This window comes from Gorilla gorilla, chromosome 9, assembly GCF_029281585.2.
Source record: "Gorilla gorilla gorilla isolate KB3781 chromosome 9, NHGRI_mGorGor1-v2.1_pri, whole genome shotgun sequence".
Classification (NCBI taxonomy): domain Eukaryota; kingdom Metazoa; phylum Chordata; class Mammalia; order Primates; family Hominidae; genus Gorilla; species Gorilla gorilla.
Window position 1 is genome coordinate 68,912,861 of NC_073233.2, and position 15,426 is coordinate 68,928,286.

Consider the following 15,426-nt stretch of genomic DNA (forward strand, 5'->3'; position numbering starts at 1 on the left):
ATCTCTGGTCTCAACTTCTTTCCATTACTTTATATCTTGACTAAATCGATCCCACAGGTCTTCAGCACAGGGTACACGATCTGGTAAAAGATAGCACAGGGCCAGTGGATTTACGCCAAAGGCAGCACCACGTCCCCAGCAAGGGAGGCCACAGAACTTCCTAGCAGACCGGGGTGGAAGGGGAACTCTGGGGAGGGTTCAAACTTGGGGCAGCCTTCCAGATCTGTTTTTATTGGGGAAAAAAAAGTCATGCAATGATGGTTTTCCTCAACAAGCTAATCAGCTCAAAAACAAATCGTTTCCACTGATCAGAGATCCTTTCCAAGGATAACCTTCAACAAAAAAAAAAAAGCTGGACTGCAAAATGCAGCATTTTCTAGACAGTGAGGGCACTGAGATGACAGTGTGGCATGCCAGCCCTAGAGACAACTTGCACTGCCCCTCACCCCTCACCCCTTGCCTCTAAGTGGTTCATGCCAACTCTCCCCCCAGATTCTGTGTCTGGACAGAATTCTGTCCTGTGCAGACATGGAATTTGAAAACAGATGCCTTGAGTTTGTGCTTTGGCTCCACAGCTCTTTAACTGTGTGACCTTAATCAAGTCCTTTATCCTCGGTTTCCTTAATGGGGCACCATGATGATAATCCCACCTTAGGGGTTGCTGTGTGGCTCAGATAAGCGAACAGCCCAAAAAGAGCTTTGCAAACTCCTGAGCACTGAACAAATATAAATTATTCCACCTCCTGGCGTTACTCCTGCAACCCCTGGGCTGCAATCTTGTGTCAAGTGAAATGGCTGCTGAGATCGTGCAGGAGGATTCCAGCCTCCACCAGCTCCAGCACCTGGGAGCTGAAACACGGCTCCCAGCACTCCCCTCGCCTTACCAGACAACACTAACTTGCCAGTGACCTCTAGCCCGAAATCACACTGCAAGAAGAGCTGTGACGTCCCTTGGTTTCTTACAAATTCCCCACATCCACCTATGGTACCAGAAGAAGCTGTTACCAGGGCAACCTGCAAAGTCCAACCTGCACGTGTTAAAAAGGAACTGGCCCCATCTTACCCCGTATGTCAGAAACACCTGCTGTTGCCTTAGAAACCTTCCTAATCATGCTGCTGAATGAGGAAATATTTGCAGGCCTGATCTGGTTTTCTTTTCCCGGAATGATTCCAGCTGTGCGTCCAACTACCAGACTCTTTTGTTTCCTGACTTCCCACAGGAGGTTAAAAAAAAAAAAAAAAAAATCAAATCATCAAGTTCTTCTCACCTGACCCAAAGCAGCACTGAACTCACTTTCCCCACAAGTGGAAAAGTTACAGTGTAAACCATGGAGAGGAAGGTGTTTTTAGTTTTCATTTTTTTGCGTTTTTAGTTTTCTTTTTTTTCTTTTAAGAGATGAAGGACTCGCTCTGTCACTCTGTTGCCCAGGCTAGAGTGCAGGGACGCAAAAGTAGCTCACTTCACAGCCTCAAACTCTTGGGCTCAAGCAATCCACCTCACCTCCCAAGTAGCTGGGAGTCCAGGCCTGTGCCACTGCCCCCAGATGGCTTTCATCCTTTCTAAGGAATTGCTGGTGTTGGGGCTGGGTTGGGGTTGGAGAATTCCTCCCACCCACCAGGGATAAATAGTTAAGACTACGTGAAGAGGGGCCAGGCGCGGTGGCTCATGCCTGTAATCCCAGCACTTTGGGAGGCCAAGGCGGGCGGACCACGAGGTCAGGAGATCAAGACCATCCTAGCTAACATGGTGAAACCCCATATTTATCTACTAAAAATACAAAAAAATTAGCTGGGCGTGGTGGCACACGCCTGTAGTCCCAGCTACTCAGGAGGCTGAGGCAGGAGAATGGCATGAACCCAGGAGACGGAGCTTGCAGTGAGCCGAGATCGCGCCACTGCATCCCAGCCTCGGCGAAAGAGCGAGACTCTGTCTCAAAGTAAACAAACAAACAAAAAAGACTAAATGAAGAGGCTTTGGAGATAAAAACTCCTAGATTTCAATCCCATCCTGACCTTTCACTAGCTATATCACCATGGGCACATTATTCAGCCTTTCTCTTTCTGTTTCTCATTTGTAAAATGGGGCTAATACTACCAACATCATGGGGTTGTAAGGATTAAATGAGAATTAAACAAGACCACCAAGCAGCAGGTCTGGCACCAGGCAGTATTAATTCCCACTCCCTCACAACTTATTGTTAGGAAATGCTGCCTGTCAACTGTGCCAGGCAGCCAGCTAGGTCTGGAACCAGAGGACTCTGAAAGAGCTGATCCTGGACGGAAGCAAAGGATGTGGCTCCAAACAAGCTCCAAACCAATCTAGACAAGAGTCCTCAAACATAAGCATACATAGGGGGAATGTACAACCTCTCATAGGGAAATTGCTTCATGAAGGAAACTGTCATCTTTACATAAATATTTACATAACAACTGAATGCTCCTCAATCCACTGAAAAACTCCATCTGACCCCCCTTTGTCCAGAGGCAGGGCCGTCAAGTGAGAAGACTCAAGAATAATAAGCCCATTCACTGTGCCAAATGGTGGGAGGCACCCAGAGTGGCAGAAGACTTCAGGAAATTAAGCCACTCGGCTGGCTGGGAGGCTCTATCAGCACGCGGCAGGCTGCAGAGCCCAGCACTCACACCCTGCCCCCTAGGTCGCTGGCTTGGCTTTGCTGACCCAGTCCGTCCCCTAAAGGGACTCTTCCCGAACCTGCTGAACCTCCACACACACCTGCATTCCAGCATTCCTAGATCTCCACTCCTCTCACTCTTCAACCAGACTTTCCTCCCAGCCTCCGTTTCTATCAGTGACTTCAGCTCCTGGCCCTGACTTTCAGGTCAGCTCAGACATGTGGGTCCCCCCCACCCCTGATGTCCAATCACCAAGTTTTAGCTAGTCAGTGTTCCAAAGGCTCTCACACACACCCATCCCTGCCCTATGCAGGCTGCAAACTAGTCTTCCCATCTCCAGGGTCTCTTTCTCACAACCATCCCACCAGGCTCTCCGGATGAATGTGTCCTATCATGCTGCTTCCCTAAGGCAGGCCGTCTTGCCCCCCTCCTCCCCTCACCGCCCCCACCTGTCAATGGGTGGTGGTGGGAGGGGTCCAGTAGCCTAACCAGTCTGGACAAGACACCTCCCTCCTCTGCCCATTTGCCCGGTTTGGCCTAATCCTGTCACTTTCAACCTTTTTCAAAGGAGTTTTTTTTTTTCTTTTCCAAACAGAACATTTAATCCAAACCCTACTGCACACAACACTTCACAACACATATGCTCTGGGCAAACGGGTCAGGGGGAGCCCTGTTCTCACAGCTCAGTTTCCCCCTTGACCTAGAGTTGGCCCCTGAGATCACCGCCCTAACCCCCTACCCCTGCTGCTCCCAACCCTCACCAGCCCCTCCCCTGGTCCCCTCCTCCACTCCCTTTCAGCTGTGATGTCTTGCCAGCAGCGTAGAGTGTGGGGAGTCAACAAACCAGGCCTTACCGCCTCCTGCCCAGTTGCCCTCCAGAGCCTCACTGTCCCATCAGTGTCAGGAACTGTGACAGGCCCTGCATCTGAGGTTTAGAGGCTGCTCACAGTCCAGAGGCTGGCCCGGGTGTTCCGTACACAGCAACTAAGGTAATCCTCACCGCTCCTAAGCTGCTGTCCATCCTCAGGCTTTTCTCATTTTAAATAGGAGAAAACTGAAGTTCTGTGCCTGCCCACAGTTTCCCAGGGAGGAAACGCAGAGCCTGAACTGCAACGGAGCCCGTCCAGCTTCACGGCCCACGCGCCTCACTGTGCTCGGCTGCCTCGATCAAGTCTACATCCACAGAACACCAGGCCTGGCTCTGGGGACCAACTTCATCAATGGTCATTGGTACGGATATCTTCAACTAGACCCCTGAAGAGTAGGATCTGTTCTATTTTGTTCAGAACCCAGCATGATGCTGTCCTAACAAATACTAAAGTGGTAACTACTCTCCTTCACCAGCCCTCAGACTAAAGTCCAAACAGATGTACCGGCCCAGGAGCCCCGGCAGCACAGGAGCAGTGCCTCCTTTGAAACTCAGCTCTGCAGGGGAGACCCAGGGATTAAAGGCTCTGAATCTGTAAGGCAGACAGCCCTGCACTCTTGCTTACTGTCTGGGGAGACCTTGGGTGGGTAATTCAAAATCTCTGTGCCTCAGTGTCTTCTATAAGATGGAGCTTTTGTAAGGAGGAATTGAGTTTCATGCCTAGGAAGTCTAAAGTCTGGCTCTCAGGCAGGGATCAATAAACAGTCGCTCGTGATTTCTACCACTGTGGCTGAGGGCAGACACTCAGCCCATTCTTACCTCTGCAACTCAAGCACTTCCCGTGTCAACGCAGGACAGAGAATTTAAGATTACTCCAGAGCTGGAATCAGTCAACAGAGGAACATAACTCCAAAGGCTGGATGTAATCAGACCAACAGCATTCAGCGTCAATCAAAATGATGGCCAAGAAACAGGTGATTTAATAGGTAGCCGGTTTTTGAAACTTCCTGACAGTAAAGCCAAGCCACTTGGCAAGGCCTCTTCTTTCTTTGGCCCATGACTCACTTGAAAAGGAAAACATACTGACTTCACACCAACTTCCATTGTATCTCCTTTGTCCCTACTGTTCAGATGACTTGGAAAGGATTTCAATCTGCAGCTGTCCATCCTCCCCCAGCCCACTTCTAATCTACACAGATCAAGCTGAGCAAGTGGATTCAACTGTCCCTTTAAGGAGGGATCAAGAGGAAGGTCAACCATCCAGGAGTGTGCACCGGTCATGCAAGGTGTGTCTGTTCAAAGCCCAAGATGATAAGACCGCTGTACTCACTGAGGTTTGGCCATCCTACGCTGACATAAAGTGGGGCAGCTGCAGACCCTACCGCTGCCAGTGATAAGCCAGACCCAGAACTTCCGGGTCCAGTGGAATCATCCACAGGCAGACAGGTATAGCCACAGAAAAAGAGAAACCAAGCCAGGGCCTTCTCAAATCAATTCTTGACTCAGGCAGGAATCCACGAAGGCCATTATCAAACAAAGGGTGGCAAAGCTGTATCCATGACCACACTGAGCTCTGGACTCATTTTCATCCTTGTACAGAAAGTCTGCCCTAAGCCCGCCTTGGCCCTCTCCAGCCCTCTTCTACACCCCCCAGTAACCTCGAGAGAACACTATCAGAGCTCCCATGGCCCTCCCATGGCTCCCCAGCATTTGGTATTATGTTCCAAATCTTGTGCTCCTCAGCTTGGTATACAATGCCTTGTATCAGCTGACCCCGAGCCTCTATTTCTCCATGGGTTGCTCACTCCATCCCAACTCTTTCTGTTCTACCTACTAGTCCCAGAACAAAAACCACACTTCCAGTCACTTAACATATATTGATCTCTAAACAGCAGTAAGACAGGGATCCTGCCCGGCAAGGAATTCACAGCACAGGCTTCTCCGCCTTTGCTCTTGCTCTCCACTCTGCCTGGAATACTCTTTCCTACACTTTCCCCATCTAGAAAATGCCTGCTCCATCCCTCAAAAGCCAGCAACTCTCTAAAGCTTTCCTTGCTTCTTCCTCCCAAAGAGTTCATCCTGCCTTCCATGGTACTCTGTACACAGCACATAGCATTTCTTATTTAGGAATCAGCATGCTTCTCCAGCAAGAGTGTGAGCTCCCCAAGGGCACAGCCCATGTCATGTCTGTTTCTGCATCCCAGCGCCTAGGTCAACACTGGGCACATACAAGGTGATATGGTTTGGCTCGGTGCCCTTGCCCAAATCTCATCTTGAATTGTAATCCTCATAATCCCCACAGGCGGAGGGAGGGACCTAGTGGGAGGTGATTAGATCATGGGGGCGGTTTCCCCCATGCTGGTCTTGTGACAGTGAATGAGGTCTCATGAGCTATGATGGTTTTATAAGTGTTTGACAGTTTATCCTACAGACACTGTCTCACCTGCCGCCATTAAGACGAGCGCACTTCACCTTCCGCCATGATTGTAACTTTCCTGAGGCCTCCCAAACATGCAGAAGTGTGAGTCAATTAAACCTCTTTCCTTTATTAGTTACCCAGTCTTGGGCAGTTCTTTTTATTATAGCAGTGTGAAAAAACGGACTAATACACCAGGCATCCAAGGAATGCTGACTGGACAGGGACTTCCGCTTTTGGCTAATGTGGAGGGTGAGGCACTAGATTTATTCTCCTGCCTCAAAAAACTAAAAAGCCAGACAAAGCCAAACAAAATACATAAAACGATAGTTTGTAAACACTGGACATCAGATAGCACAGAAGAGTGACCCCTGACAGTGGGAAACAACCAAGCTGAGTGCTATAGTTGCTCCAAGTTACTCCTAGAGGGACTCCAGGCCCAACACACAGGCAGTGGAGGAGAGGAATTCACACTCCAGGGAGGCCAGGGTAGCCAGAGTTCACAGGGCAGAGTACCAGAGAGGAAAGGGCCACACAGAGAACCCAGAAACCTACAGAGGGTCCCCCTCCAGTTCTCAGCTGGTACTGATCTGTATGTACTAGTCCAAGGCAACAATCCTTGGAGCTCAAACTGAAACAGAAATAGTCTTGCGTGCCCACCAGCCACATTGGAAAAACCTCATCATTCACAGGACATTGGTAAAGTACTAAGGACAGAATTGCCTCGGTAGTGAGGAAAAATCAGGCCTGGGCCTAAGGCTATTCTGATTCCAACTAACAAACCTTGAGAGCAGCTTTAAAGAATCAAACTGTTCCCAAGTAACTTAACAGTGTCCTAAAACAATGCCAGGAACATTTCTAGAAATACAAAAATATCCAGCACCCCACAAGGTAAAATTCACAACATCTGATATACAATAAAAAATTACCAGACATACAAAGAAACAAGAAAATAAGACCCATAATGAGGGAAACAATAGAAACAGACCCAAAAAATACACAGATAATGGAATTAGCAGGCAAGGACATTAAAACAGTTCCTAAAACTACATTCCATATGTTCAAGAAGCTAAAAGAAAGATTAAGCATGTTAGAGACAGGGAAGATATTTAAAAGACCCAAATCAAACTTCTAGAGATGAAAACTACAATGTCTGTGATAAAAAGTATACTGAAAGGTAATATCAGCAGATTAGACAATGCAGAAGAGACCAGTGAATTTGAAGAAAGAGCAATAGAAACTAACCAGAACAAACCACAGAGAGAAAAGAAAAAGGGACTACTGGGAAAAATGAATGATCAGAGAGCTATGGAACAACCTCTAGCACCCTTACATACATGTAACTGGAGTCCCCGAAAGAGAGGAAAGAGAAAAGGGAATAAAAAAAATATTTGCAGAATTACTGACTGAAAAATTTCCAAATCTGATGAAAGCTATAAACCCACAAATCCAAAACATTCAATGAACCCAAGCACAAAACACATGAAGAAAATTACACTACACAAAAGCACATCATCATGACATTGTTTAAACTCAGTTAGAAAAGCAGTTAGGGCCAGGCACAGTTGCTCACACCTGCAATCTCAGCACTTTGGAAGGCCAAGGTGGGAGGATCGCTTGAGCCCAGGAGTTTTTGACCACCCTGGGCAACATAGTGAGACCCCGTCTCTACAAAAAATAAAAAATTTGCCTGGCATGGTGGCACACACCTGTGGTCCCAACTACTTGGGAGGCTGAAGTGGGAGGATCCCTCGAGCCCAGAAGTTTGAGGCTGCAGTGAGCTATGATCACGCCACTGCACTCTGGCCTGGATGACAGAGTGAGACCCTGTCTCCAAAAAAAAAAAAGGCGGGGGGGCAAGGAGAAAGAAAAGCAGTTATAAGCAGAAAAGATACATTACAAACAGAAGAGCAAAAAATAAAAATAAACAGACCAGGTGTGGTGGCTCATGCTTGTAATCTCACCACTTTGGGAAGCCGATGCCGTAGGATCACTTGAGGCCAGGAAGTCAAGACCAGCCTGAGCAACATAGCAAGACCCTATCTCTACAAAAATAAAGAATAATCATTAAAAAACAACTACCCAGGCATGGTGATACACACCTGTAGTCTTAGCTTACTAGGGACCCTGAGGTGGGAGGATCACTTGAGCCCAGAAGTTTGAGGCCACAGTGAGCTATGATCACACCACTGCACTCTGGCCTGGATGAGAGAGTGAGACTCTGCCTCTTAAAAAGCAAGGAGAAAAAAGGAAAGAAAAATAGCAGACTACTGATATGAAACAATGCAAGCAGAAGACACTGGAACATCTTTAAAGCACTGAAAAAAAAAAAAAGTTAATCCAGAATTCTATACAGGGAAAATGACTTCCAAAAACAAAGCCAAAATAAAGACTTCTCTAGACACCCAAAAGCTGAAAGAATCCATCACTAACAGACCAGCACCACAAGAAATGTTAAAAAGACGTCCTCAAGTCAGAAGGAACATGAAACAAGATAGAAATGTGGATCTACATGGAGGAATAAAGAGCACCAAAAATGTTAAACGAATGAGTAAATATAAAAGAACTTTACATTTTAATCTCCTTAAAAAATAATTGACTATTTAAAGCAAAAATAACAATGTGTTATGGGATTTATGGCACGTGTAGAAGTAAAACAGGTGACAACAATACAAAGTCCAGGAGGAAGGAAATGAAAGTAAACTATTGCAAGATTCTTACACTAAAGTGGCATAATATCGCTTGAAGATAGGCTGTAGCAAATTAAAGATGCATACTATATACCTTAAAGTAACCACTAAAAAAAGTGTTAGAATTAATGAACCAACAAAGGAAACAAAATGGAATCATAAAAATTATTCGATCCCAAAGAAGTCATAAAAAAGGAAAAAGGGAACAAAGCACATGGGACAAATTGAAAACAAATAGCAAGAAGGTAGATTTAAACTCAACCATATCAATAACCACATTAAATCTAAATAGTCTTAACACCCCAATTAAAATGCAGCTTGTGAGACTGGATTAAAAAGCAACCCCCGGCCAGGTGCGGTTGTTCACGCCTGTAAACCCAGCACTTTGGGAGGGGTGGGTAGATAACTTAAGGTCAGGAGTTCAAGACCAGCCTAGCCAACATGGTGAAATCCTGCCTCTACTAAAAATACCAAAAAATTAGCTGGGCATGGTAGGCACACGCCTGTAATCCCAGCTCTCAGGAAGCTGAGGCATGAGAATCATTTGAACCCAGGAGGAGGCGGTTGCAGTGAGTCAAGATCACACCACTGTACTCCAGCCTGGGCAACAGAAGGAGACTCTGTCTCAAAAAAAAAAAAAAAAAAAAAAACACCACCCATCTATATGCTGCCTACAAGAAGCCCACTTTCAATATAAAGACACAAATTGTTTAGAAGTAAAAAACTTTTTAAGAGATATACCATAATTTTTAAATCCTCTATTTTTAAAAACTTTTATACATAACAAAATTTACCATTTTAATCATTTTTAAGTATACAGTTCTTTCACATTAAGTACATTTACTTTGTCGTACAACCATCACCACCATTCCTCTCCAGAAGATTTTCATCACCCTAAACTGAAATTCTGCACCCATTAAGCACTAACTTCCCATTCTCCTTTTCTCCCATCTTCTGGCAACCACCATTCCACTTTCTGTCTCTACGAATTGGACTACTCTAGGAACCTCATGTAAGAGGAATCCAACAATATTTGTTATTTTGTGACTGGCAGGTTTCACTTAGGATAATGTCTTCAAGGTTCACCTGTATTACAAGATGTATCAAATGTTCTTTCCTTTTTAAGACTGAATAATATTCTATCTAATACATATGACACATTTTGTTTATCCATTCACCTGTCCATGGACACTTGAATGGCTCCCAACTTTTTGGCTATCGTAAATAATGCTGCTACGAACATGGGTATACAAATACTTGTTCAAGTGTCTGCTTTCCCTTATTTTCGTATATACCCAGAAGTGGAATTGCTAGATGATACGGCAATTCTATGTTTAATTTTTTGAGGAACTGCCATACTATTTTCCACTGGCTATACCATTTTACATTCCCACCAAAAAAGCACAAGGGTTTCAATTTCTCTACATCCTGGTCAACACTTATTATTTACTGTTGTTGTTTTTTTTTAATAATAGCCATCCTAATGGGTGAAGCAGTAGCTCACTGTGGTATTGATTTGCATTCCATAATGACTAGTGATGTTGAGCATCTTTTCATGTGCTTATTGGTCATTTGTGTATCTTCTTTGAAGAAATATCTATTCAAGTCCTTCACCCACTTTTGAATCGGGTTGTTTTTTGTTGTTGGGTAGTAGAAGTTCTTTACATACTCTGGAAATCAATTCCTAACACTATTTTTTTAAAGCTGAATTAGCTATACTAATATCAGACAAAGTAGATTTCAGAGCAAAGACTATTTCCAGGGGCTAAAAGGGTCTTTTCATGATCAATGATACAGCTTGGATATTTGTCTCCTCCAAATCCGTTAAAATTTGATTTCCAATGTTGGAGGTAGGGCCTAGTGAGACATGTTTAGGTCACAGGACAGATCCCTCATGAATGGCTTGGTGCCCTCCCACAGTAATGAGCTCTTGCTCTCTTAGTTCACATGAGAGCTGGTTGCTTAAAAGGGCCTGGCATCTCTCTTGCTCCCTCTGTGGCTGTGTGACACACCTGTTCCCCTTTCACCTTCTGAGACGAGTAAAAGCTTCCTGAGTCCTCACCAGACGCAGATGCTGGTACTATGCTTCTTGTACAGCCTGCAGAACCGTGAGCCAAATGAATCTCTTTTCTTTATAAATTATCCAGCTTCAGGTATTCCTTTATAGCAATGCAAAACAGACTAATGCAATACAATAAAGAAGGTCAATTCACACACGGAATATAATACTCATAAAGGTTTATGCAATTAACAGCAGAGCTTCAAAACATGTGAAACACAAATTGGTAAAACTACAAGGGGAAATGGACAAATCCACAATTACAATCAGAAGTGTCAATGTCCCTCTCTCAATAACTGAAACAACGAAAGACCAAAAATCAGTAAGGACACAGAAGACTTGAATATTACAAGCCAACCTGCCTGAATGGAAAGTTATAGAACACTTGACCCGGCAATAGCAGAAGATGCAATCTTCTCAAGTGCTCACAGAACATTTACCAAGACAGACCACAGAAGAAGTCTCAGCAAATTTAATAGAGAAGTATGTTCTCTATTTAAAAGAAAATAAATTAGAAATCAGTGTTTACCAGATAGGAGAATAAAGTAATCCTATAATGCTGACTTTATCCGTGACTAGTTGTAATCCTGCTTGAGGTGGGACCAGATAAATCAGCGGAACTAAAAATACTAACAGGTCTTCAAAGGTAGGGCCTACCTGCCTGAGCTATCTGTTTGAGGTTCACTGGGGAGACTCTCTCTCCTCTCCAGCCCATCCTAAGCCCCAGGGGTCCTACTTGTCAGCCCCAGCTAAATCAAGACAAACCTGTTTGATATTTGCTTAAGTCTTTCACATAAACCAGTAAAGGAAGATAAAGAGGTGAGATATGAATTGGAAGGAGCACCTACTAAGTAAACATGCCTTTACAGCTAGCAAAACCTCAGACAGTGCTGCCATTAGACACCTCTCTGTCATTCGGTAAGCACCTGGGAACAGACCAAAACCTTGTGGAAACGCCACATCCTTCAAGGACACTTCTAACAGAATTTCCACACAACAGAGATCCAGCTGGATTAAAAGAGCTAAATCCATTAAATCAGGTCTTGAGTGATCTAATTTTGTCAGCCTGGAAAACCCCTACTATTACTGGCCAACAATGCCCAGAAATGATTCATATGGCTAGTTAACCCAAAGGCCTTTTAAGGGCAAATTAACAAATTTCAAAGCAATAAACAAAAAGAAAACAAGAATCCTCAGGAATAATGTCACTTCCAAGCTACCAGTGGCCCAGCAAATCTACAAAGTTCTTAAAGGCAGTGTTTCCCAAACTTGCCTTACCGTAAGAATCACCCAGTGCATTTGTTAAAAATAGATTTCTGGGCCCTCCTCCAGACAATAGCCCAAGAATCTCTAGAGGTGGAGCTCTGTATTTTTAACAAGCATCAGAAATTATTCTTAAGGTCCAGCACCTTTGGGAAACTAAACGGTCTGAGAGGCAGTATCACAGAGTTAAAAGCACATTAACTTCGAAATGAGACTGATGGGTTACATATCTCACTTGCGTCCAAACGCAGTGGCTCACGCCTGTAAATCCTAGCACTTTGGGAGGCCAAAGCGGGTGGATCACCTGAGGTCAGGAGTTCGAGACCAGCCTGGCCAACATGGTGAAACCCCGTCTCTACTAAAAAATACAAAAACTAGCCGGGCATGGTGGTGGGCACCTATAATCCCAGCTACTTGGGAGGCTGAGGCAGGAGAATCGCTTGAACCGGGGGGCGGAGGTTGCAGTGAGCTGAGATCACACCACTTCACTCCAGCCTGGGCGACAGATCAAGACTCCGTCTCAAAAAAAAAAAAAAAAAAATCCAAACTTGGCCACTTACTGGCTGTGTGACGCTAGCCAAGTTATCTAACATCTCTGCAACTCACTTCATCTGTAAAACGGGATCATCACCTATTTGGACATGTTCGCAAAATTCGGTATGTTCAGAAAGCCCTAGAACAGTGCCCAGCATATGAAGCCAAGCAACAAATCACAGCTATTGCTACCTGCAAAACAGCGGCCAGAAACTGCTCAGAAAGTCTACAATGAAAATGTTCTACTTAATGGAAATTACAAAGGCAAGGAACCACATTTCCAAGATAATCTAGGTAAAAGGCTTTTCTGGGCACTATGACCGCAAAGAACAAAGACTCAGTTTAGCGTCCAGTATTTTCATTGCAACAGTCCCCGATCCCACCCGGAACTACACAGTTCAGGTGTCTGCAGGGTTGCAGCTTTGGACAACAAAGAGTCTTTCTTTCCCCAGTTCCTCGGTCACCACCACCTCCAGCTCTAAGGCCAAAAGTCACAGAACTGAGAGTCTGGTGGCAGCATCTTGGTGCATTAGTAGGAAATGGGACTCCTGGAGCCAATAAAGAGGGTGGAAAAGGCCTTAGGTAGCAAGAGAACTGAGGTACTGCTGGAGCGAAGGGAAATGAGTCTGGGAAGTTTCTGGAGCTGAAGACTGAGATTCCCAGGGTAAGTGAGCCCAGACAAGGTGTAGCTGGGAAAGCACTGCCTCAGCTCAGCGACTAAAACCCCAAGTTGTAGAGTCAACTCTGCCAGTAACTCACAAAACACCTCCAGGTAACTCCTTCTCCCATCCGTAAAGTGGGAAATCGCCTCATCGGCTGAGGAGGAAATAAAGAGGAACCAGGCATATAATGGGTATGTATACATCACTGCCCTTTGCGCCCAGAGGGTCCCGGGGTAAGAAATGTTCAGTGATGCTGGGAGGTCCAAGTCTGAGTCCTGAACAAAGCCAAAGCTGAAAGTCCCATCTCTCAATGCCCTGGAGAAAGGGCACAAGCCAGTAAGTCAAAGACCAAAGTCCCTCCAACCTCCCCTCTGCCACTCGTCTCCCGCGTGCCCTCTGGCAAGTCGGACCCTACTCTTAGGCCTCAGCTTCCCCATCTATACAATGGGCTAATTGGCTCTAATGTCATCAGAATTGTGACCGCAAGATGCTCACATATGGGACGAGGGCCTGCAGAGACGCAGAAAGGAGGGTGGCGGTGAGGGGTGGGGCGGAACTGGAGGTGCGACCCGCCGGGTAGCCGGGGCGGCGCCTCGCGCTCTCCCTCCCTCCCTCCCACCGCGAGGGGCAGGGGCGCCCCCCGGCGAGAGTCACGCGCCCCTCGTGCCCAATCACCGGCCTCTGCCAGGATGAGGCGGGCAGGCGGGGGCGCTCCGGGAGCCACGGCCGGCGCCGCCCCCACCGTCGTCCTCTGCCCCGCCCGCCTGCGGCAGAGCCGGGACCCTCCCCAGTCTCCGCTCACCTGCCAGGGCCGCCGTCGCCGCCGCCACCGCGGGTTAAACCGCAGCCGCGCCCACACTTCCGGGGTCCGCCAGGCCCGCCCCCTACCGGATGTGACCCCTTTGCAACGTCCGGCGCCCCAGTGGCGCGCGTGCTCGCCCCGCGACCCCGTTGGGCGCCCCGCCTCGCGCGCCTCTGAGTTACCACGACATCGTGCCACATACACACGCTCGCGGCCGCCCGGGCCACAACCACGGGAGCGCCCACAAGACCCCTCCAGCGCTCGCCGCACGCCCCGGCCCCGCCCCCGGCAAGAGGCCCTGCCCACTGGGCGGAGACCAGGCCGCTCTGGGCTAGTGCGCCTGCGCGGACGTCCGCCGCCTTCCGAGTGGCCAGCGAGGACTCGCTCTGTACACAGCTCGATCTTGGGAGGCTTCTCAGAGGGACCCAAAAGGAGGGGGAAGCAGATTGAAGCCCAGAACCTAGGAGGAGCCCCGGATGGGCTGAGCTCAGACTGAGGAGCCCAAGGCCACCACACACTCATTTCCATTTACTAGTTAATCTCTTTCCCCCACCCATTCATTCTACAGAATAATCAATATTCCCCATCTCCTCCCTTCCCCCCTGGAAACAGGAGATTCCAGCATAATAAGGAAGCCCCCTCTGCTCTAACCCTTAAAAAAAGGAATCTGAAGTGACCTGATGTTAACTAATCAGGTGTTTTTTGTTTTTTGTTTTTTTTTTTTCTATTCTGTTTCCTTTCCCACCTATGAAACCCACTGCTCTGCTATTTCCCAGGGGAATTTGAGACCAAATAAGTCTATTTACAATGGTAACTGATGTCAATGTCTAAAGTTTCCAACCTCTCAAAATCAAGAGGTTGACCAAAAGGGGAGAAGTGTTCAGTTTAGCCTAAAGTTGTCTCCTGGCATATCTTAAGTTTGTCCTAAAGGTTTCTCCGTACATAGTGAACTGGAACTTACTCATACCAATCACAGAGTTTCAGCCAATCACAGGCAGCCACCTGTTCAAACCTTGTTCCAATAAGGCAAATGTCAATCTGTCATTGGTAGGGAACCAAACTGGATCCCTTTGCCCTCAGAAAGCCAAACACCGAAGTATCAGGTTTTTGTAGAGGGAAAGATTTGTTGCAAGTCAACTGGCAAGGAGACATGCTCAAATCTGTCTCCCCAAGCCAGGGGCTGTGGCAGGTGTTATAGGCAGAGGGTAATGAGCCGTGATCTGATTGAATCTTGCAGTAAGCAATGATCTGACTGGATCTTGCCATGGGATGATGCCATGGCTCAATCTGATTAGATCATGGCTTGTACCATGTATCTACTTCTTAATTCTGTTCCGGTTCTTTGGTCTGAGCATTTAGGTTGCGCCTGTGGTTGCATGCTTGGTTCTTCTGGGCACGCTCAGGTTACATAACTTGCAACCTGGGATCATGGCAACTGAAAAAACAACTCACCACTTTATTACACAAAGTTGAACCAGATGGGGCTGGTTCTGCGCTT

At 46.6% G+C, this 15,426-nt stretch overlaps 1 protein-coding gene across 5 annotated transcripts in view; it reads right to left on the reverse strand.

Annotated features, from left to right (window-relative positions):
- Nucleotides 1-14,222, reverse strand: part of VPS37C (VPS37C subunit of ESCRT-I) — a 30,326-nt gene extending 16,104 nt beyond the window's left edge. Inside the window, exon 1 of one of the 5 annotated variants that reach the window (XR_010129122.1) lies at nt 13,929-14,069. The gene's annotated coding sequence lies outside the window, so the exon portion shown is untranslated. Of the gene's footprint in view, nt 1-13,621; nt 13,731-13,928 lie in introns of those variants that run through there. The other 4 variants (XM_019037611.4, XM_055354244.2, XM_055354243.2 and 1 more) reach the window with 4 other exon arrangements.
- Nucleotides 14,223-15,426: the final 1,204 nt, after the last annotated feature.